Below are 22,500 nucleotides of genomic sequence, written 5' to 3'. Positions count from 1 at the left end.
GCGATTGTTCGGGGTCTGACTTCACCCCCGCCCCGGCCCCCTCCTTGGAGGGCCCGATTAGAGCTGCAGCCGGGGCAGATTTCTAACTCACGTGGAAACTGACAAGTTTACCTCTGGGTCTAAGAAGGGTATTAATAGTCTTACTGCTTTGGGATGTTCTGTAGATCGCTCCCTTCCCACCAAAAGGAAGAAAGGGGGAGGAGGGAAGGCTGTTCCGTAGATTCCTCTTACTCCAGCAAGTCCCTCGGCCACTTGGGGCCTCAGTTTACTCATCTGTAAAAATGAGTACTAGATGGTCTCTAGATTTCTTACAATTGTAAAAGTATTATTGAGTCCCTCCTCTCTTCCCCCCTTCCAAGGTGAGGGGGGTTGTGTAAAATTTCAATCATATTTTGTTTTCTTTTTCCTTCAAAGGTCCCTGCCAAATACTAGTTGACAATATGATGGCACCTCCTAACAGACCACACAAAAGATACCAAGCAGCCCCGGGGGGAATATCGAAACTTTCCCATTGTTACTCATCAAGATTAACACCTGGTTGGGAAATATTAAAAAAAAAAAAAATAGACTCCTAAGCCAAAAAGTTCCCTCCTTTAGAGTGAAAATAGAACAGGAGATGCACAGGTATAGAATGGCATAACTGAAAAGGATTCAGGACATAGGAAACTTTAAAAAATTGAACTCAGAATACGGTTTTCTAGACATGGAAGGGATAACAAGAGTTTTAGATAGATTATATGTATATATATATACATATATATGCATGTATATATGTATATATGTAGTCATCGCTGAAAAAATCTTTAAAAATGAAATGCTAAAATATATAACAAAATATACATAACAAAATATCAGGGTTGAAAGAGAATTTAGAATTCATCTAGTACATCAGAAAGATCTGAGTTCAAATCCAGCTTCAGATACTAGCTTTAAGAAGATCTTGATAATCTTAAAAATGGATATATTCATCAAATTTTTGTGTGACTGTAGGCAACTCACTTAACCTATCTGCCTCAGTTTCCTCATTTGCAAAATAAGAATAATAACAGTTCCTACTTCAAAGGATTTTGTCAGGATAAAAATGATGTAATATTTGAGAGGCAATTAAGGCCATTATATTGATGCTATTATTAAGAGGAAAATGGGGCCCAAAGAAGAAACATGACAACCAAGATTACATAGAAGAAAGGATCTCAAATCCTCATTAATACAAGCTTTGACGTGTTTTCTTTTGTATTCTTTCAAAGACTATCAACTAACTCAGTTTACTCTTTCTGGCATTTCTATGATTCTTTTCCAACTCTTCCCTCCCCCCCAAAAAAAAATTAAAAAAAAAAATAAAAAGATCCCAGAAAGTTCTGGGCCAATTATTAGCTTGTTTGTCTGGCAATCATGGGGCAGTAGATAAAGTGCTGAACTTAAAGTCAGCTATATCTGGGTTCAAATCTCACTTCAGGTATATTTATTAAGCTGTATGACAAGAGGTTAATGTCAACCTTATTGAGCCTTAGTTTCCCCATCTACAGAATGGGGATATAATATAATATAACTCAGTGGATTGTTGTGAGAATCAACCAAGATAACATGTGACAATCGATATCTAAATGTGAAGTGTTATTATTTAAAGAAACATGATATGTGGCGATCAAGATGAGGAAAATGTGATACATTCACTGTTAATCATGTGCTTTGTGGTAAGAATCATTGAAGCATCATTTTTAGATAACAGCACATTTAAAACGTGAGTTGACATACAAAAATTCAATTTACAGACCAGTTTTTAGAAGTATCATGGTTTCCTTCAACTAGCCTCCAGTATAGAAAAACTGTTTCCCCAGTCTAAGACTCTCTATATCTATCTTAGCCAAGCCAACCAATAATGAAGGCAATCCAGGTGGAGAGGTGCTTCAGCCAAGCTGGAGATTCAAGAATGGGTGGCTCAGGGCTTCCCATCCCCACCATTAAGAGATAACACTTAAAACAAATGCTCTAATCATTATCATCATAATGATTAAGCTTGAACATTTGAATGACACTTTATTGTTTACATAGCACTTTCACACTCCTAATAGGATACTCCCAAATCCCGAGAGGTAACCCAGATAAGGATCGTGGGTCTACTGTAACAGATGGAAAAACTGAGGCACTGAGAAATTTAGGGTACATGTCTGTCATAAATGTCAGTTATAGTCAAACTTAGCTCTTTTTATTCTTATTCCCAGCCTAAGGGCGCACACTTTTCAAGGGCCAGATGTGGCAGAACTCAGGGTTTCATAGTCTTAAATCTGGTGCATACCAAAATTACCAGCCTCAGAGAGAAGTCAGTGTTGGGAAAGCTTCGAGTTTAGATGCAGAAGACTGGCATTTGAATTTCTGTTGTTACTCCCTAGCAATGTCATCCAGTATTTATTAAGTGCCTACTATGTGCCAAGCAAAACCGAGGCCAGAAAACCCCTCACACATTTCCCACAAGGAGCTTCAATGTGACTTTAAGCAAATCCTTTTATCTCTCTCTCTCTCTCTCTCTCTGGGCCTCCATTTCCTAATCTGTAAAATGGGAGGGTCAGATTAGATAATCTCCTAAATCCCCTGCCTCTCTGCAGGTATAATTCTGAGATCTGAGAGGGCTAGCGCTGTGGGAGCCGAGGCACTGGGGGATGGGGGGTAACAATTAACTACAGGCGGAATACTTCCCTGCCCCGCCAGCACCTCGCACCGGCGGCGGGGAGGGAGCAGTGACCGCCTTTCCCGAATCTCTTTGGTTCCAGAACTCCTAGATCCCACAGCTGCAGGATTCCTGAGCCCAGACTGAGAAAGCTCAGGAACAGGGCCCCGACGGCAGCTGCCCGTGTTTAAACTCAGCACTCCTTTGCCTTTTATTACAACCAAAACAAAACTCCTGGCAGGCCACTCCTCCCCTTTAACTCCCCCTTCCCCACCTCCCCTCCCCAAGAGAGTGCCTTTCAAGGCATCAATCTCAAAATGATATCGTTTTCAGGGAGGGGGCGGGGTGGAGGGGGGAGAACATACACGGGGGGGAGGGGGTAAAAAAGCGACGCGGTCTTTCTCCACCCTCATTCCTCTTGTTCAGTGTGTCTGAACAGTGGACTTGGCACGTGTTCTCCCAATTAGCAAGATCATTTGCTCCCATTCTGAGCCCTCGCCTGCCAGGTTCTCCCCTTTCCCCCTCCCCCCCAGTGTCTGTCAGAGGGGAAATTCTGAGAACCCCCACGATCTTCGACCTGGAGACGGTGCGGCTGCAGAAGCTTCAGCACCATCCCTGGCGGGAGGGAGAAAGGAGAAGAGTCCTACTGGTGCAGCAAGGCCGTTCTCCTCGAACTGGGAGCTCAGGTAACCGAGGGCAAAACTCCCTAGCTAAAAGGAGCCTTTCCCAGAGACTGGCCCGTCCCCCAGAGCTCAGCCTCCCCATCCCCGCCCCGAAAGAAGCATCAGCTACTCTCAGTTATCTGAGGGTGGATTATCTATGGACTCCTCCCTCCGCTTCCTACTTAGGTCTCAAAACTGTCAAAAGAACAGTAGGATCCCAGAAAGGTTAGAAGGGGCCTGTAAAGGTCATTTCTCTCCTTCAGGGTTTCCATAGAATCCTGGGTTTAGAGAGAGACCTTGGAGGCCATCTAGTTCACTCTTCCTGTTCCAGATGAAGAACTCGGCCTCAGAGAGATAATAGGACTTGCTCAGAGTCACATAGCTAGATTAACCAAAGCAGGATTTGAACTAATTGCCAGCCCACAGTCAGACACCAATCTGCGGTAAATTGTTAATCAGTCTCCAAACTTTTACTAATAACTTCTCAGAATCTGTTTTTTTTAATTTTCAAAACCGATGCACAGATAATTTTTCAACGTGTTTCAGATTTTCCCTCTTCCCCTTCCCCCTTCCCTAGATGGTAAGTAATTCAATATATGTTAATCATGTTGAAATATATGTTAAATCCAATCTGTGTGAACATATTTATACAATTTTCTTATGTGCTAAGAAAAATCAGATTAAAAAGGAAAGAAAATGAGTAAGAAAACAGAATGCAAGTGAACAACAACAAAAGAGTGAGAATGCAAAGTTGTGATCCACATTCAGTTCCCACAGTCCTCCCTCTGGGTGTAGCTGGCTCTCTTTATCACAAGATTATTGGAGCTGGATCATCTCATTGTTGAGAAGAGTCACGTTCATCAGAATTGATCATTGTATAATCTTGCTATTGCCATGTACAAGATCTCTTTGTTCTGCTCATTTCACTCAGCATCAGTTCATGTCAGTCTCTCCAGGCCTCTCTGAAATCATTCTGCTGGTTGTTTCTTACAGAACAATAATATTCCATAATATTCATATACCACAATTTTTTCAGCCTTTCTCTAACTGATGGGCATCCACTCAGCATCTTTTTTTTTTTTTTAATCTTATTCTTTCCTTATCCTGCTCCAGATTTCCTTTTTTTTTCAACTCCTCCCTCTTTGCCTTTTGATGTCTGGAGAGATCCTTTCCATGAAGCTGCTGGAGCCAGAGTGGCCAGCAATAGAGAACTGATCCCCAGAATATGTTGGGGGCGAGGGGGGGGAATCAATCTGTTCTAATCTCTTCTGAACTGAGGTTCAGAAAGGGTCTTCTCAATGACCAGCTTAAAGCCAGAAACAGTATTAGAACTCATGTCTCTTGATTCGGAAAATCTAGTGGTTTCATATTGTACTTGAACTGAGTTTGAGGTGATTGGGATTAAGTATAGGGAGTGTGTGAATGGAAGGAGGGTTACATTCATGCTGAGTTAACAAGAGTAACCAAACTGCTCTTCTGACTCAATGTATTCTAGCAGAGAGCAGAATGAAGGTAGGAATTAAAAGGGGGGGCTTGGGTGGCACGCTGGCTATTTCAGGCGCTGTTATCACTGCCCAAGGAGCAATTATGTAGATAAAAGTTTTAAGGAAAAAACTGTTCCCTTAGTCACCAAATACCACCAAAGGACTTCCAAAGAAAGAAAGGCGCTCAATTAACAGCAAGGACTTCCTTTCTGGAAAAGAGACCAGCAGGCTAACTCTTTCCCTAGTGAGGGTTTCAAATCCATATCAAATCTTTCTGAAAACAAAGAACTTTTGGTTTGTTGTTGTTGTTGTTATTTGTTTTATAGATACACATTCACTAACTTTCTCCTTTACTTTTGGCTCTTCAGTGTAAATTTATCCTTATGCTACTCAGTCTGAGCCTGATTTGGATCTTCTGAATAAAAGATAGGGGGAAAAATAAACATCTCCACAGTACACTTCATATTACTAACACAATTAAGATATTTTGTAGTAATATTCATCTATTTTAAATCAAGGAAACCAAGTGACTTGATTTGCTGCTGGGTAATTATTGCTATTGTTTGGGTATTCCTATTGTTGTTTTACTTTGAAAAATATTTTTTAGATCTATCCACTGGGTTATATTATATTCTCTCAAGTGCTGCCTTATAAACCATCTCAAACATTATACATGGCAACAGCAAGATTATACGGTGATCAATTATGATGGACATGGCTCTCTCGTCAACAATAAGATGATTCAGGCCAGTTCCAACAGCCTTGTGATGAAGAGAGCCATCTGTACCCAGAGGGAGGACTGTGGGAACTAAGTGTGGATCACAACATAGCATTCTTACTTTTTTTGTTGTAATTTGCTTGCATTTTATTTTCTTTCTCATTTTTTCCCTTTTGATCAGGTTTTTCTTGTGCAGCATTTGTGGAAATATATATAGAAGAATTGCACATGTTTAACATATATTGGATCACTTGCTGTCTAGGGGAAGGGGTGGAGGGAAGGAAAGGGAAAAATTTAGAACACAAGGTTTTTGTAAGGGTGAGTGTTGAAAATTATCCATGTATATATTTTGAAAGTAAAAAGCTTTAATTAAAAAAAATAAACTATCTCTAGAATAGTTTAGTAAATGTTTTAAGATTAACTTATTGGCTTCAATAAGACTTAGCACAGGCACTTTCAGACCTGGGGTGGGCAATATTTGCCACTGTATATTTGTTGAGGTTGGTGGTAGTGGTATTGGTCTTTTGTTTTCCAAGAGGACCAAAGATGTCACAAAGGAGATGTCTTGACTTGCATGTGAATTGGCTTTAAGTGAGGCAGAGCTTCAAAGTCACCAGCTTGGCTCTTACAGAGACATGGAAGTCTAATGGCAAGACTTGATTATAGTATGAGCTCTTCACTCTTTCTATTCCTTCTCCCATTATCTTGGCTCCTGCCCCACTTAGAAGGGTCAAAAAAGCTCAGATGCCCTAATTCTTACTTGGGCAGATTTGCAGTTCTCCATCAGCAGAGAAAGACAATATGTATTTTTCTAAGGATGGATGGAAAGTTATTGATCTAGATAGAGTCTGAGAATATGTGAGGCAAGCATGATGAGCCCACTAAACTAACTACAATTATTATCTTGAGAAATAGAATTGAAGATCTCTATGTTTATTATTCCCTATCCTTTTTCTCTTCCTAGCCAAATCCGGCCATTCTTCAAGACTAGTAAACCAGGAAAACCATTGTCATTACTTAAGCCTCAGCAAGGCATTTGGCAAAGTTTGCTACAGATGCTTTGGGACAAATAGAAAAATGAAAACTAGATGGTGGTTCAATTGGAGGTTCACTAGATCCTGTAACCCTCACTAGATATAATCCTATATCTTTCATCCGTTTGTCACACTCCTTGAAAAAAATGTCTCCATTAGGTGCCTCTATTTCCTCTCTTCTCATTCTTTTCCAATCCCTCTGCAATTTGATTTCTGACCTGTTCATTCAACTGTGACCACTTGCTTGGAGTTACCAATTATCTCTTAAATGCCAAATTTAATGACTTTTCCTCAATTCAAATACTTGTTAAGCATTTTTTTTTCTGCAGTATTTGACACTGTTGACTACATCTCCTAGACACTCTCCTCTCCAGGTGTTAATTTCCTTCTTGAGTCTCCCCTTCCCCACTTAACTATTTTTTCTATCTCTCCTTTGATGGATCTTAAACTATATCATATCCATTAATTATGGGTATACCCCAAGACTTTGTTCTCCTTGTTTTCTACATCTCATTTGCTGACCTCATCAGCTCCCACAGATTCAATTATCAACTCTTTGTGGATGATTCAAAAATCTATATATGCAGCCCTTATTTCTTTGCTGAACTTCAATTTTGTATTCTGAGCAGCCTATTGAATATTTTGAACTGCATGTCTCATGAACATCTCAAAATCAACATGTCCAAAAAATAGAACACATTATCTTTGTGCCCCAAACTCACCCCTTTTTCAAACATTCCTATTACTATCTAGACTACAGACTAGCTTCTTAAAATGTAAATCTTAACCTTATATGGGATCTGGTAACTAAATGTGGGGATTGGGAAATTATGATTTATTATCAGCAAATGGGAAATTATGATTTATTATCAGCAAATGTTTGGTTAGTATAACTATTTTATTCATCTATATACCCGGAGTCACATAAAAATTTCTCAGGCAAAAAGGAGTGGCAAGTGGAAAAAGTTTAAGAAGCCCTAGCTATCTTTCTAATCAAACAAATATGCAACTAAAGTCATCCCCAACCTTTCATTCTCAGGCACCCCATCTATCCAATTAGTTGCCAATTTTTTAAAATCTCTGCAACAAATCTCCTATATGTCCCCTAATTTTCACTCATACAACCATTATCCTAGTCCAAACCCTTATTACTTTTTGCCTAGACTTTTGCAATAGTCTCCTATTAAATCTTTCTATCCCATGTCTTTCCCTGTCCCAATCCATTCTCCATAATGGAAACCAAAGTGACTTCTCTAGAACCCAGATCTCATCCTGTTATACTTCTATTCAATATATTCTGGTGATTCTATTACTTTTTGATCCTCTATTTGATCCTATTACTTCTAGGATCAAACATAAACTTCTCTGGAATATAAAGCTCTTTAACAACCTGGACCTTTCTTATCTTTTCATCTTCCCATACATGCTTTCCCTTCATGTATTCTAGTGTCCATCCATACTGGCTTATTTGTTGCTTCTCACACACAATACCCCATTTCCTCTCTTTGTATCTTTGCATTGGCCATCCTTCATATCTGAAATGCTCTCCCTTCACACCCCTATGCTTTTCAGAATCTCTAATTTCCCTCAAAAATCAGTAAAAGAACCACTTTCAACAGAAAGCTTTTCCTGCTTTCCCTCTCTCCCTCCTAGCTTCAGTTTTCTCTCATCCAAGATTATCTTATGATTGCTTCATATGTTTTATATATGTTCATATGTATACATATTTTCTCCCTCCTTTTATAATGTAAACTTTTTAAAGACAGGAACTCTTTTATCTTCATTTTTGTATCCCCAACACTTAACATTGTGCCTTTGCTCCAAGGAAACATTTAATAAATGTTTTTGTTGATTGATTGATTGATTGATTGACTCAGAATTAGCTGACTGTCTAGTCTTAAAAATGTTAATTAATGAATTGATTTCTACTACAAGATAGTGTTTTAGTTGAGGACCTGATTGACTCTATCCTTGTGTCTGAACTTTCCTGCTTGGATTGTTCTATTCAACATTTTTTTGCACTACAGCAGCATATGTCAGATCTGCAGATGATTCAAAACTGGGGGAAATGACTACCATATTAGTGTATAAGTCTAATATGAAAGATTTTTAACATGCTAGAATAATAGATCAAGTTTAATAAGATTAACTTTTTTCTATAGTTATTAAGAATTCACAAAAACAAATATACAAACTTTTTTAAAGGCTGCACTCTAAAGCCACCAAAAAAGTTTAATAAGATTAACTTTCTTCTATATCTATTAAGAGCTCACAAAAACAAACACAAACATTTTTAAAGGTTATACTCAAAGCCATCAACTTCATAGTTTACAAACTAGTTTTTAAAATGCATGCAAATATGAACAAAATAACAAAAATGTTTCATTTATTATTAAGCCATCTCTTGATGGCATAATTTGCATATTTTAAAAAATTTTGTTAGTTTATTATTTACATAGTTATAATCTGTATGCCTATTGTTCTGATTCTGCTTTTCTCACTCTGTAACACCACCAGCTTTCCCATTTATGTGTGTGTACTTTAGGATGACTTTTAGGAACGTGTAAAGTCTTTTACTTGATTTAAACAAACCAATGGCATAAGCACAGAGGAGGAGCAATGTGGCTAGACAAGAGTGACAGAGACCTAGATGGTGATATCAGACCGTAGCATCATTATGAGTCAAACAAGATCAAACTAGATCTTTAGACCTTTCTTCAGGGAATTTTTCAGAGAGCTCTGCACCATATTGTTCCATGTGTAATGATGGTAAAGCAATCTCCCTTAGTAGTAGTCTCTTAATGGACACTATGAGGGGAAAAAAGTCACCAAGCTCCAAGACAGTAAAGAAGCAAAAAGAAAGTAGCTGAAGATAATTGACCTTTTTGAAGATATCTGAAGTTAATCAGATGGCCTCTCCTTCACCAGGAGGTTAGAGAACCAGAACCAATTAGGGAATATCAATACAAGCTCCACAGTCTTTCTCCTTATACATTATTATGCTCCTTCTGGCCATCTCCCCAGGAATCTGTCAATGGAGCAAGTTGATGGGGTCTTCATATATGCCAGACCTCCATCTCTCTCTCTCTCTCTCTCTCTCTCTCTCTCTCTCTCTTCTCTCTCTCTCTCTCTCTCTCTCTCTCTCTCTCACACACACACACACACACACACACACACACACACACACAAATGGGTGTTGACTAGTTCACTGTAATGGATCTGCTAAAATCCATCAATAGACTTTTCCCCTAACCTCTTATAAGATTTAGTTGGATAGAGAAACAGTTGATTCCTGGTATCCTATTCCTCCTAAGTCTTCTCTTCTTCAGTCTTATCATTTAACCCTCTTGTAGCATGGCTTTGAGTTTCTTTGCTTTCCTGGGTGTTTTCCTCTGGACATTTGGAAGATACTGGACTAGGTAAAAGATCTTTGTGGCACAGAGGAAGCCCAATGGCAAGTCCACCTGACTCTTTTTTTTCCTTCCTGCTATCATAATCTCAACTCTGAATTTTGCCTTTGATTTGTTCAATTCCTTTGGGTAATAGAAGGCCTTCTTCCCCCCCAATTCTGTCACCAAATTAAGTCTTCACTGAAAGCCTATTTGGACTTTGGGTTCTATTTTCATCTGTCATTGTTTTCTTTCTGAAGTCCCTGAAGCTGGTCAGCTCAATCTCTGCCCCCCAGTACTGCTTCCTGTCTCTCAGACTTCTTATAACCTACTATGGTACTAACCATATTGGATCCCCACATTGCTCTAAATATGACTGGTATAAAAGCTGAGTGTGGGATATTTTTAGTATATTAAGATTTTTCCTTTCAAATAAATCTCGTTTTTAATTGTTATGGCATATTGTGGGATTATTCACTGAAATGGGAATCAGGAGACCTAGATGCTCGTCCCAGTTTTACTACCAATTTGCTATGTAACTTTGGACAAGTAACTTCCCCTCTCTGTATTCCAGTTTTCTCTTCTATAAAGTCCAACATTTGGGTCTGATGGCTTCCCCTCCATCTCTGACTAGGATTCTACAAAGACTGATGAGGCTAATTGGAATACAGTTGCAATATACCACATAGTACAAGTGAAAACCTGATCAAATAGCAGATTTGGCTCCAGGTGCCTGAAAAGGTCCATATATTTTCTTCAGCCCTGCTCATCAGTTACCTCCCCTGATCTGCGCCCCCTCTCTGTGAATGCTAAGCATGCAGCTTATAAAGAATGTGTGAGGGGGCATCGATTATCGGGGATGGCTCTATAAATCTTTCTCCATATGCATACATATACATAAGATGTATATAAATATGCAGAAAATAACCACCCAGACCAGATCTCTCCAATGATGTCAACTTATCCCCATAAAGATAGTGGGAAATGATTCATAATATTTATATGACAGACATGATATGAACTGTAATAGCCTGTTGGGATTAAGACTATCCATAGGTCTCTGTCAGCCACAAATGTGATTTAAATATTATATATGTGGCAACTGTAGCATTGGTAATGTGATAGCTGTTATTGATAGCGGTCATAAAGGGGAGTCGTTTCGCATTGAAGAATGTGGAAAATAATCTAGTAGTTTGCCTAATGTTCTTCAATGCAATGCATTGAAAGAAACTCTACTTTAAAATGTCTTTTTTTTCCCCGCCGATTGCCATCAAGTTAGAGCAGATTACTTTCCCCATGATATTTCATTCCCCGGCTGTCAGTTGGTGGCATCTGAGCCAATCTTGGCCAGGCTCCAGGCTGCGGCTCAAAGTTTGCAAATGAACCTGGGGTCTTAAGAGAGTATGCTTCTCCCTCTCTCCTCTTGTGCCCCCAACTCAGGCCCCATCTAATGCTCCCCCAACTTATTAAATCAAAATATCCCCAATGTTTCTGGGAAGGCTTCCAGACTTCAGAGCTGGAAGTGTGTTACTCGACAGGTATTTATTAAGTACCCAGTATGTACACAAAACATGCTAGAAAACTGAGAGGACCATAATAAAAAAAATATAATCCATGCTTTCAAGGGACTTGATAAATAGCACTCAACCAACCTTCTAGGAGAGACATTTTCAAGCTTCTGTGACATGAATTCCATCTGGTAAGTCCATGCATCCCTTCTTAGAAAAATGTTCATATACATAGGATAAAATATATAGAATTGAAAGAGAAAAATAATTACATTGAAACCTAATTATATATTTATGTTCACATTCAATATAAGTTAAACCTTAAAAACTACTATTCTAGGATAAACTTGATTACTACAGCAAAATGGATAGACAATTACCTCTGAGTATCTTCAAACATTCTGCTCAGTTATCTAAGGTGAGGAGGGTTAGGCAGGTGAATTCCAGAGCCAGTTCAACCTCTTGAGAGCAAATTGTTAAATTTTCAAAGTGAGTATTTTTTTACCTCAGAAATAGGCAAATACTAAAACTTATTACAACTTTTTTTTTTCATCATCTAGACTTGAGAAAATGATGGAGAAAATCTTAATAAAACAGATTAGGCTAAAAGTGTGCAATGAGTACATTTACATTTACTAGTTTATTCCTGGTTGAGGTGGGGGTGAGGTGATGTTAATAATCCCATGGGCTCTTCAATTTGATTAATTTAATCATGTTGTATGCAAATATATATATATGTGTGTGTGTGTGTGTGTGTGTGTGTGTGTGTGTATTTAAGTCACTTACTATATATAAAGGACTTTGATAGTCACTGGGAATACGAAAAGAAAAAAAGTTAAATAGGACTTGCTCTCATGGAGCTTTCATTCTTCTTTTCTCTTAGACATTATCACTTAGAATGTTAGTGCCAAGAAAGCATTTAGACATCACCTTACCCAACCTAGTCCTGTTATGTATGGAGACACTGAGACTCAGAGAAGGGAAGTGAGTTACCCAGTTACAGAGTGAGATAGTAATAGCCAGGGTCTCCTGTCCCACGATCCAATACTTTTTCTATTTGTCTTCAAGGAAGAAGACCTTGAGGGAAAGCTGCGTGGTTTGGTAAGATGACTTTCCCCGGCTGTTAGTGACTGTATGCTTCTTGAGGGCACAGACTTGACATTTTCAGGACATTCTAATTTCTAAATTCCTAATTTCCCCAAACACCCAATAATGAACTATGTGCCTTCACAGCTCCAAACCATCCATTAAATGGGATGTTAGTGATGGCCGGGGTCAGGTTCCTGACTTTTCCCCACCACCATCACCGACCTCAAACCCAAACACAGTACTTTTTGCTTTGAAAGGTTTCCGATCCAGAGGCTCCAGTACCACTGAGTTAAATGGATTCTGAGGCCACGATTACAGACACCTACGATACTTCTGAAAGCCCAGCTCAGACAGCTCTGGGACAAAGATGTTGGGCAATGGGGAGTGGATAGTTTGTTTGGAAGGGTGAACTTTTCCATCTGCCTCGCCTCCCTTCCCCCACCCCACCCCAGCCTCCAGCACTGGGTTTCAGTTCTACTTCTTGCCAACAGGCCGGCTACTGTTTCACATTCAAAGAATTAGACACTCATCAGTAACAATTGGCCCTTGTTTCCTCTCCTAACGGAGTGGCCCTTGATCCTGAAGAGAGCCACTATTCCTGGGCTAAGATGTCACAAGGGGGAGGGTTTTGCCTTGAGTCTGCAGTGTAGCAGGGAAGAGAGGACCAATGAAAATGGCTGGGTCTGGGTCCTCAGCTTATGTGACTCAGACCCCAGCACAGAAACTAGATGAAGGGTCAGAGCATCCAGAAAGTGCCGCCTCAACTACTCCTCATTCTCCTTCAAATCATACCAGACAGTTAAAGATCACAGGCAAGGACATGCTGGCTCCTAACGAGAGAGCAGAGTGGGAAAGAAGGACGAGGCTTTGAAGGCTGCGTGAACGTAGAGAGGAAAATAATCATACCTGGGTCATTGATCCAGGTGCTTTGGTACGAGGCACCATTACCTTTCGTTCCTGCCTCATGCTAGAGTTTGTGCATTATCTTGAAGTTCTGACATTCCCTGTTCTACGATGCCTTTGGCATTTTGTGTTCCTGCCAGCTTTGAACATTCATGTTCTAAGTAGAAGAAGCAGGGTGTGGATAGAGTACTAATATGATGGCTAAAGAACCATATTTAGGTGACTTAGTGGATAGGGTACCAGTCCTGGAGTCAGGAGTTCAAATTTAGCCTCAGACTTAACTGTGTAACCCTGGGCAAGTCATTTAACCCTGTTTGTCTCAGTTTCCTCATCTGTAAAATAAGCTGGAAAAGGAAATGTTAGACTACTTCAGTATCATTGTCAAGAAAATCCCAAATGGGGTCAGGAGGAGTTGGCTGCAATTGAAACAACTCTACAACAACAAAAGAGAGCCATCTTTGAGATAAAAAAAAAGATTTGGGTTTGAGTCTTAACTCTGATACATATTAGCCATATGACCATGGGAAAATCATTTAACCTCATTGTGCCCTTTAGGCAATTCTCTAAGACTATAAATTACAAATTATCAATCTAAATTGGTGGATGGAGTTTTCAGATGTGTACCACACACAGATAAAATCGTAGGACTGAACCCCTTCCCCCTGGAGGGGAAAAAAAGGTCCCTTTAAATTCTGGCATTTTTTTTCCCTCTAAAATTCATCAAAGACTCTTTGGTGTAGTTTTGGTCCCATTTCCCCAGATTTTCTAATGGCCACAAGTGGTAGTTATGGTTAACAGAATGGTCTACTTATTGCTTCTTGGGCCTTTCTGCTTCTATGGTTTTTTTACATGGAATCTTAGAATGAGAAAACTCTAAAATCAAAGACATCACCCCACATCTACCATCATGGAATGTCCTCTTCCTCCTTCGTAGCCTCTCCACATCTGACTGATCCTCCAGTTGCCAGCTCAAGAATTTCATCCCTTCCGTAAAACCTTCTCTAACTCCTTCAGTCCACAATGAGTTCTCATCTCAGAATTCCCTGATCTTCCCAGACATTAGTGATTTTGTTCTTCTTTTGATTATTTCATATTGTAATTATTTTGTGTCTACGTTGTAGCCTTATGCTCCTCTTCTCACCAAATAGAATCCAAGCTCTTTGAGGACACCAACTATTCATTATTGATTTTTCTATAATGTGGATAAACTGGCTTAATGGAGTCATTCTTTGGACATTGCATGCACCTTCCCTGCCTAGTCCAGTTCCTAGTGGAGAAGAGCTCTAGTTCTAGTTAGACATTGAGTTTATATGGTGTGGTGATGAAGATTAGTTGTTGAGCCAGAAGAACTGATGACTCAAGGGTTTGTAAAAAAGCAAGCTACAGGGTTCTTCGAGCAATTTTCCTGTCCAACAGTGAAATATAAAGTCTTTTTGGAGATACAGTCTCTAAGATTGAGCCCACTTTCTCCACGGATCTTGTGTACATTTGTGGGAGAAAATGCCATAAGCCCTGGAGGAATGTCTTCTACCCACTGCTCTTACGATACCATTTTAGTAACACCTTTACTACAAACTGAGTCTATTGAATGATTTTTTTTTAATGGATAGCACATTGGTGAGGACTTGTGATTGACAATAGAAGGAATAGCCTCCACAGACTTATCTCCAAAATATGAGATTAATAGCAGTCATTCTCAGGGGTGTAAATAGAAGTTGTGAGGAGGTCTAGTAGCCCCAATTTATATCCTCGGGGCTAAACACAATTCTGTGAAGTTGAATTAGGAAATTATAAATGTTTATTGAATCAGTGTATAGATTTCTTATATGGCACTTGCCATGTACTGTTTTGATCTTTTCAAATATCTTTCAAAACAGACAATTTACTTTGTAGAAGAAAAGATGACCTATAGCAAAGTCAAAGGTTTATACCAAGATGTATTACTAAGTAAGTTCCTCCTCCATCATGACAAGGTATGGAACTCTCTTAGACATGATGTAAATTTCCCTTGTCCTGGTTTCTGTTTGTCCTTCTGATAAGGTCTTTGTTTGAACATGACTCAGGTCTGTGACTAGCTCACAGACCTGATCTGCCTTTGGGTTGGCCACTAAAAAACATACAGAGAAGCATAGAAGAGGAATTACATGCAGGCAAACTTGTTTCATTAGAGAGAGGCCTGTATATCTATGTGGCCTTTCCAACAAATTATAATCCAATCTTACCATGGGATCCTGAGAAATTATATAAAGGAAAAATAAATAAAGGAAGTCTTCCTGAGATAAAGGACAGAGGTAGCAGTAGCCATTGCCAGAGAGAAAGAGAAAGGGAAAAAAGATTTGACCCAATGGGAAGCCATAGATCCATCCCATTTGTAGTAGTGTGAGTCATGTGGACAGTGTAGGCCTGGTGAGATTTGTTGGAGAGTATAGAATTCCTCAGGGACCTTGAATTCTTTCTTTCCTCTTATATAAGGACCTCACTCACAGTAGTATAAGTCAAGAGAATTATATAAATCCCTGCAAATGGGGGTGGTCCAGCAAAGAAAGAAGAATTGTCTAAATTATTTATTGGCTAGAATAAAAAACTTTATATTTTCTGTTCGGTTAAATAAAACCTATTCTGTGTTTGTTATTTTCTTAACTTAAGTACTTGTATGAGAGATGCACACCTCTTTTATATATTAGCTAAATTTTGATGTTCCCACAGGAAAGTAAAATGAGCTAAATATCCCCAGGAGGAGATTCTGGATTGGGAGAAAAAGAGCCTTTATTGAGTACCTACTGTAAAGACTTCAAAATTGAACTTGGTTAATGTTATACTTTTTCTGATTCTTGAACAATAACTACCAAAAGGTTCAGGACACAATAACTGCCCAGCACATGACTTCTTTGATTAATCAAAATTTTATAAATATACATTTGCTATAGCAAAGCTTAGTATTAATCCCTTCTCCCTTTTGAATTCCAAAGTCATTTTACCTCATTTCATTTTATCATAAGTGATCTAGTAAAGAAGAAGTGAGGCTCAGAGCTCTATCCTAAGTCTCCTAAGTACTTAGCAGTGGAACATGGTATTAAGATTAAGACTAAGACTAACTAAGAATGCTAAACAGGTGTTCTTCCCACCAGACTTTATTATTTCATCTCAATAAATCCAAAGTTTTTTCACCAGGATTTTGGGTATTCTCACTACTGAGAGCTGCAAACACAATACTTTGAAGTGTCCTTTCTCCTGTCAGCAAGGCTACTTTTCCACAGCTCTGCCATCCTGGGCAAATCACTCTTCCTCTCAAAGTCTCAGTTTCCTTCTTTGTAAAGCGAGAGGGGTGGACAAGGTGACCTCTGAAGTCTCTTTAAGCTCCAAAAGTCGAGTGGATGAATCTATGAATTGCCGGGTGGAGGGAGAATCGTGCCCTCTGAATCTTTGGCAAGGTTTTTGTTGCAATATACCCTGGCTTTGTGGAAGACAGAAAGGAAACCCAAGTTCAGCCCTGCTGATCACATGACATAGATATCAGATCTAGTTTGAGAGATTGCAGGGTTTCTACAGTCAGGGGAACATTGAGACACCTAGTCTATGGATATGCAGTCACCTTACTAACTACACCCCATATCACATCACAGCAAAGTGAATGAATGAAAAAGATACACCCAGAGGTATTACCCACCCCCAGGCTGGAACACAGCAATTCAGTGATCTGTGCATATCCAGACAGAACAATGGAGCTTGGGTGGCAAGATCAGATCCTTGACCTTCTGTAACATGTCCAGCCCTGGCTGCTATATGCCCCTCTGGCTCGTTAAGCAGAGAGGAGCATTATCTGATAGGGAAACCTTATCACACAGATATCTCTGACAGGCTTCATTTCCTGGGATTACTCTTGAATATTTTAGACCAATAAGAGAAACATATCCAGTGAGTATAAACATGGATACATACACAGGCATATTATTTTCTGACCAAGGAGAGCTGCAAGTGGGGGACACAGCATGGAGAAAGATGGGGCTTATTGGTACAGTGGAAACAGGAAGCCCTGGACTGGGAGACCATATTCTCATTTCCGCTCTCTTACCAACTGGGTGAGTATGTTAGGGGATAAGACATTTTCCCTTCCTGATCTCAGTTTAACTATCTGTAAAATGAATGGGTTAGACTAAATCTGATCTCCAAGGCCCTTTCTATCCCTAACATTTTATGTACTATATTGTAGCCTGCTATGTCCTAAGCTCCTTAGCAACAGTATGATATAGATCTCTGATTAACCATAACAAGAAATTGATCTCATGTAAAACTCAAGCTCTCTCATATGACTGTTTTCCAACTGCTCACCATCTCAATCTCCCTCCTGTGGATATTTTCTGGTTAGTCACAGAAATAAGCTCAAGGAATTAATGATTTGTGTTCAGTTCTTCCTGGGTACTCCTCTCCCCTAGAATCTCTCAAATCTACTCATCTTGAAATTTTGCCAGTGAATATTAATAATGTGCTCCATTTCCAAAGAACAGAAGGCTGAGTCTAAATGACCAAAATATTTGGATCACAGCTTGGCTAATTAGCTTGTTTCAGCTGTTTTAAATACTGACACAGAGCATGGTGAAGTCCATTTGGCTCTAGAAGCTTCTACTGGTAGACAGGGTAATCAGGACTAACCCACTGAGGCCATGGCACCGTTGAGTTCTTTGGTTCCACTTTGTGGCACATATGGATATAGCTATAATTCTTGAAATGGCTCAGTTATCACCCATGGAGCACCCTGTTTTCCACTTGACATTTTTTGTTTTGTTTTGTTTCCCATCCAGTAGGGTTTGTCCTCCCTCAACTGGTCAGTTCCAACATCCCAACTCAATAGCAAAGGGACTTTCATTGGAGAACTGAAATAAGGGTCTTGATCTTATCCATATAGATTCATGGTTGTTTTGACCCAGAACAAAAAGGAAAAAATGTGTAGCGGATCAGGAACATCATTCCTTCCCCTGTCCAGTTTCACCTCCAGGTTAGTAGCCTTATGTCTCCCTTCAGCAATTTTAGCAATCTTCTGTCATCCAAAGGCATATATTCTCCCTCTGGATCCCCAGAAACCATATGCCACCCAATTTGTTTTAGATACAAGAATGGCTAGTTCTGTATAGCTCTGTCTATATCACATGCTAAATTACAAGATATTGTTGTTGCTGAACTGTTTTAGTAGTGTTCGACTTCTTGTGACCCCTTTTTGGGTTTTATTGAAAAAGATATTAGAGTGATTTGCTATTTCCTTCTTCATCTTATTTTACAGATAAGGAAACTGAGGCAGATGGGATTAAGTGACTTGCCCAGGTTCCCATAACAAATGAGTATCTGAGGCCAGATTTGATCTCAGGAAGATGAGTGTTCCTAATTGTAGGCCCATCATTCTAGCCACTGCCTTATTACAAGATATAGAATCAGAAAATACAAAACATCACAATCTGAGAGATTATTTGGTCTGACCCTTTCATTTATACATAAAGAAAAACTTTGGAAAAAGCAAAGAACTTGGCCAGAGTCGATCAGTTGTTTAGCTAGTACCTGGAAAGAACTGCTTCTGAGATTCAAGGACTTGAGTTCAAATTCCATCTCTAAAACTTCTTGTGTGACCTTAAGCAAATCACCCTGCCTGAGCTCATTTATAAAATTGGTTGGACTAGAAGAGCTCTGAGTTCCTTTTTAATTCTTGAGCTATGATCTGATGGCTCTGTGGACTTCAAAGACTACTTTATGACCCTTCCTACAAGCTTATTGACTTTGTTCTGCCTTAAACCATTTGCCATTTAAAGAGCTTTGTAGAGTCAAGGAGATTAGCTAATGAACACAGTTTTCATTGACAAACCCACAATTCTTAGGTTCAGGATAGCTCATAGCAGAGTAGAATCTATTCTGGATACTCTGGGTTTGAACAAGGAAGCACAACAAATATAAAACAGACAAGCATAGGCCTTCTGGGTCTGAGGTTGAAGAGTCTGAGAAATTTAGTGAGAAAATCAAGTAATCCCACCATGGTACATTTTGTTTTTCTGTAAAATAAGGAGGTTGGACTATATGATTTCTCAAGTCTTTTTCAGCTGCTAATTTCTAATCTGCACTGATTTCATTAAATTGGTTCTATAAGAAATGATGATCAGGCTGATTTCAGAAAAGCTTGGAGAGACTTACATGAACTGATGCTAAGTGAAGTGAGCAAAACCAAGAGGGCATTATACATGCAACAGCAAGAATATGTGATGATCATCTGTGATGGACTTGGTTCTTTCCAACAATGAGGTGATTCAAGACAATTCTAATAGCCTTGTGATGGAAAGTGTCATCCACATCCAGAGAGAGAACTGTGAAGACTGAATGTGGATCAAGATAGTATTTTCAGCTTTTGTTGTTGTTGTTTGCTTGTTTTGTTTTTTTCCTTTCCCGTGTTTTTTTGCCTTTTGATCTGAATTTTTTTTTCCTCAGCATGATGAATATGGAAATATGTTTAAAAGAATTGCACACATTTAACCAAGATCAGATTGTTTGTTGTCTTAGGGAAGGGGGAGAGGAGAGGAAAGGGAGAAAAATCTGGAACACAAGGTCTTATGAAGGTGAATGTTGAAAACTATCTTTGCATGTGTTTGGAAAAATAAAATACTATTTAAAAAAGAAAAAACTTTATTAAATTGGATGGGAATTAAAATAATTTGGACAGATAGAAAAGATGTTGTTTTTAATTTCAGTCCTAGAAATTGCCTTCCCCAGGGTGTGGAGGTTTCCTGCAGGGCTGTTCTACAGCTCTGCTGATTTATGTTCCCAGAATAGCCCTACCAAGCTTTACTTATTGCAAACCAGTGTCATAGAGATGTCACCATGTTTGGTCAGTGGATGTTTATAAAATGCAAAGAAAAACCAACCAAGACTGCACCTTCATAGCTGGGATTTTGCTAAGCTTTTCAGTATTGCTACTAATCCACCCATTTGTTGCCAGGTTAGGGTGTGGCTATAAAATAAACTGCCTTCTTTGTGGGCCTCTCTCACAGCAGAGTTATAACATGGAATTTTGACACCTGGGTCCAATTCACTTGAGAAAGGAGGCAGACAGGCAGGGATTTGAAGGGTTTCTGCTTCTGATCCTGGCTGTCATCAGAGCAGGAGACACATGGATAGTCTGTGCTAATCAGGTGCAATTTCACTAATATGTTAACAGAGGAAGGCAGGCCAAAATAAGGGAATGCAATGACGTCTTTGGGGGTTATAGTCACAATGTGTATGTTGAAGGCAGGAGTGGAGTGTACAACTTCATGGCTAGGCTTTGCTGAGCTTTTCAACTTTGCTTCCAAACTATACATTAATTTCCAAGAAACTGGTTTGTTAGAGAAGGTGCTCTCTCCACATGCTATTTCTCTATGGTTTCTGGTCCTTCATCAGTCCCTCCTCACTTAGCACAACTGCCAACGAGAAGAAGTACATACTACCTTAACTCTACTGTGTCAGCATCTCAGAGAAAGGGGGAAACGCCTCAGATGTTAGGGCCTGGGGCAAAGCTCTAGTGGTCCCGTGCTCACTATGATGTTCTGTCTTCCCAATTGGCTCTTAGGGCATTTCTCAAAGTGCAGCTTCAACTGTGTCTGAGGTTGAATTTGAATTAAGGTTTTCCTGACTCTGGGACCAAAGAATTATCTACTGTATCACCTAACTTCTTAGCTAGTCCCACGGTGACTACTTAGTTTGAAAAAAATCCTCATTTATATGTATAAGTATGTCTAGCTTGGTTAATTTCTTTTTTTTTATTTTTAAGCTTTTTATTTTCAAAACATATGTATAGATAATTTTCAACATTCATCTTTGCAATACCTTGTCTTCCAACTTTTTTTTCTCCCTCCCTTCTCCCTAACCTCTCCCCTAGAGGCAAGTAATCCAATATATGTTAAACATGTGCAATTCTTCTATATATATTTCCACAAATACCATGCTGCACAAGAAGAATCAGATCAAAAAAGCAAAAAAATGAGAAAGAAAACAAAATGTAAGCAAACAACAACAAAAAAGTGAAAACGCTATGTTGTGATCCACACTCAGTCCCCACAGTCCTCTCCCTGGGTACAGATGGCTCTTTCTATCACAAGGCCATTGAAACTGGCCTGAATCATCTCATTGTTGAAAAGAGCCATCCATCAGAATTGATCATTGTATAATCTTCTTGTTGCTATGTACAATGATCTCCTGGTTCTGCTCATTTCACTCAGCATCACTTCATGTAAGTCTCTCCAGGCCTTTCTGAAATTATCCTTCTGATCATTTCTTACAGAACAATAATATTCCATAACATTCATATACCATAACTTATTCAGCCATTCGCCAACTGATGAACATCTACCCAGTTTCTAGTTCCTTGCTACTACAAAAAGGGCTGCTACAAACATTTTTGCACATGTGTATTCTTTTCCCTTTTTTATAATCTCTTTGGGATGCAAAGAGACACTGCTAGATCAAAGGGTCTACACAATTTTATAGCCCTTTGGGTGTAGTTCCAAATTGCTCTCCAGCATGGTTGGATCAGTCCACAACTTCGCCAACAATGTATCCATGTCCTAGTTTTTCCACATCCCTTCCAACACCCATTATTATCTTTTCCTGTCATCTTAGCGAATCTGAGAGGTGTGTGGTTGATTTTTTTAAAGGAGGGAATCTCATTAATTTAAAGCCATATTTTGTATTTATTGATTCCCTCATTATCTATCCAGCCCCATGCTAGGTGCTAAGGGGAATTCAGATAAAGTCCTATGCAGAAGAGGCTGGGGAGCTAACAAAATAGAGCAGATCCCAATGAAACAGCCAGACTTTTATATCACATGCTCCAAGCTCTGAGCTTGGAAGTATGAGCTATTGTGAGAAATCAGGGAGGAAGGCTTCCTTGGAAGGAAAAGCCTTGCATTTGGACTCAAAGACCTGGGTTCAAAGCCCAGCCCTCCCACTGACTTCCTGTGTAATTTAGAATAAATTCCTTTCTGAATCTCAGTTTCTATAGTAAAGATATTAGAACTTTACATGCTTGTGATATCTGAA

At 39.2% G+C, this 22,500-nt stretch overlaps 1 protein-coding gene across 1 annotated transcript in view; it reads right to left on the bottom strand.

Annotated features, from left to right (window-relative positions):
* Positions 1 to 22,500, bottom strand: part of RXRA (retinoid X receptor alpha) — a 414,885-nt gene that overhangs the window by 270,233 nt on the left and 122,152 nt on the right. The window lies entirely within an intron of this gene.

This window comes from Antechinus flavipes, chromosome 2 (genome assembly GCF_016432865.1).
Source record: "Antechinus flavipes isolate AdamAnt ecotype Samford, QLD, Australia chromosome 2, AdamAnt_v2, whole genome shotgun sequence".
Taxonomy (NCBI): Eukaryota; Metazoa; Chordata; class Mammalia; order Dasyuromorphia; family Dasyuridae; genus Antechinus; species Antechinus flavipes.
This window is presented reverse-complemented; position numbering and strand designations above follow the sequence as displayed.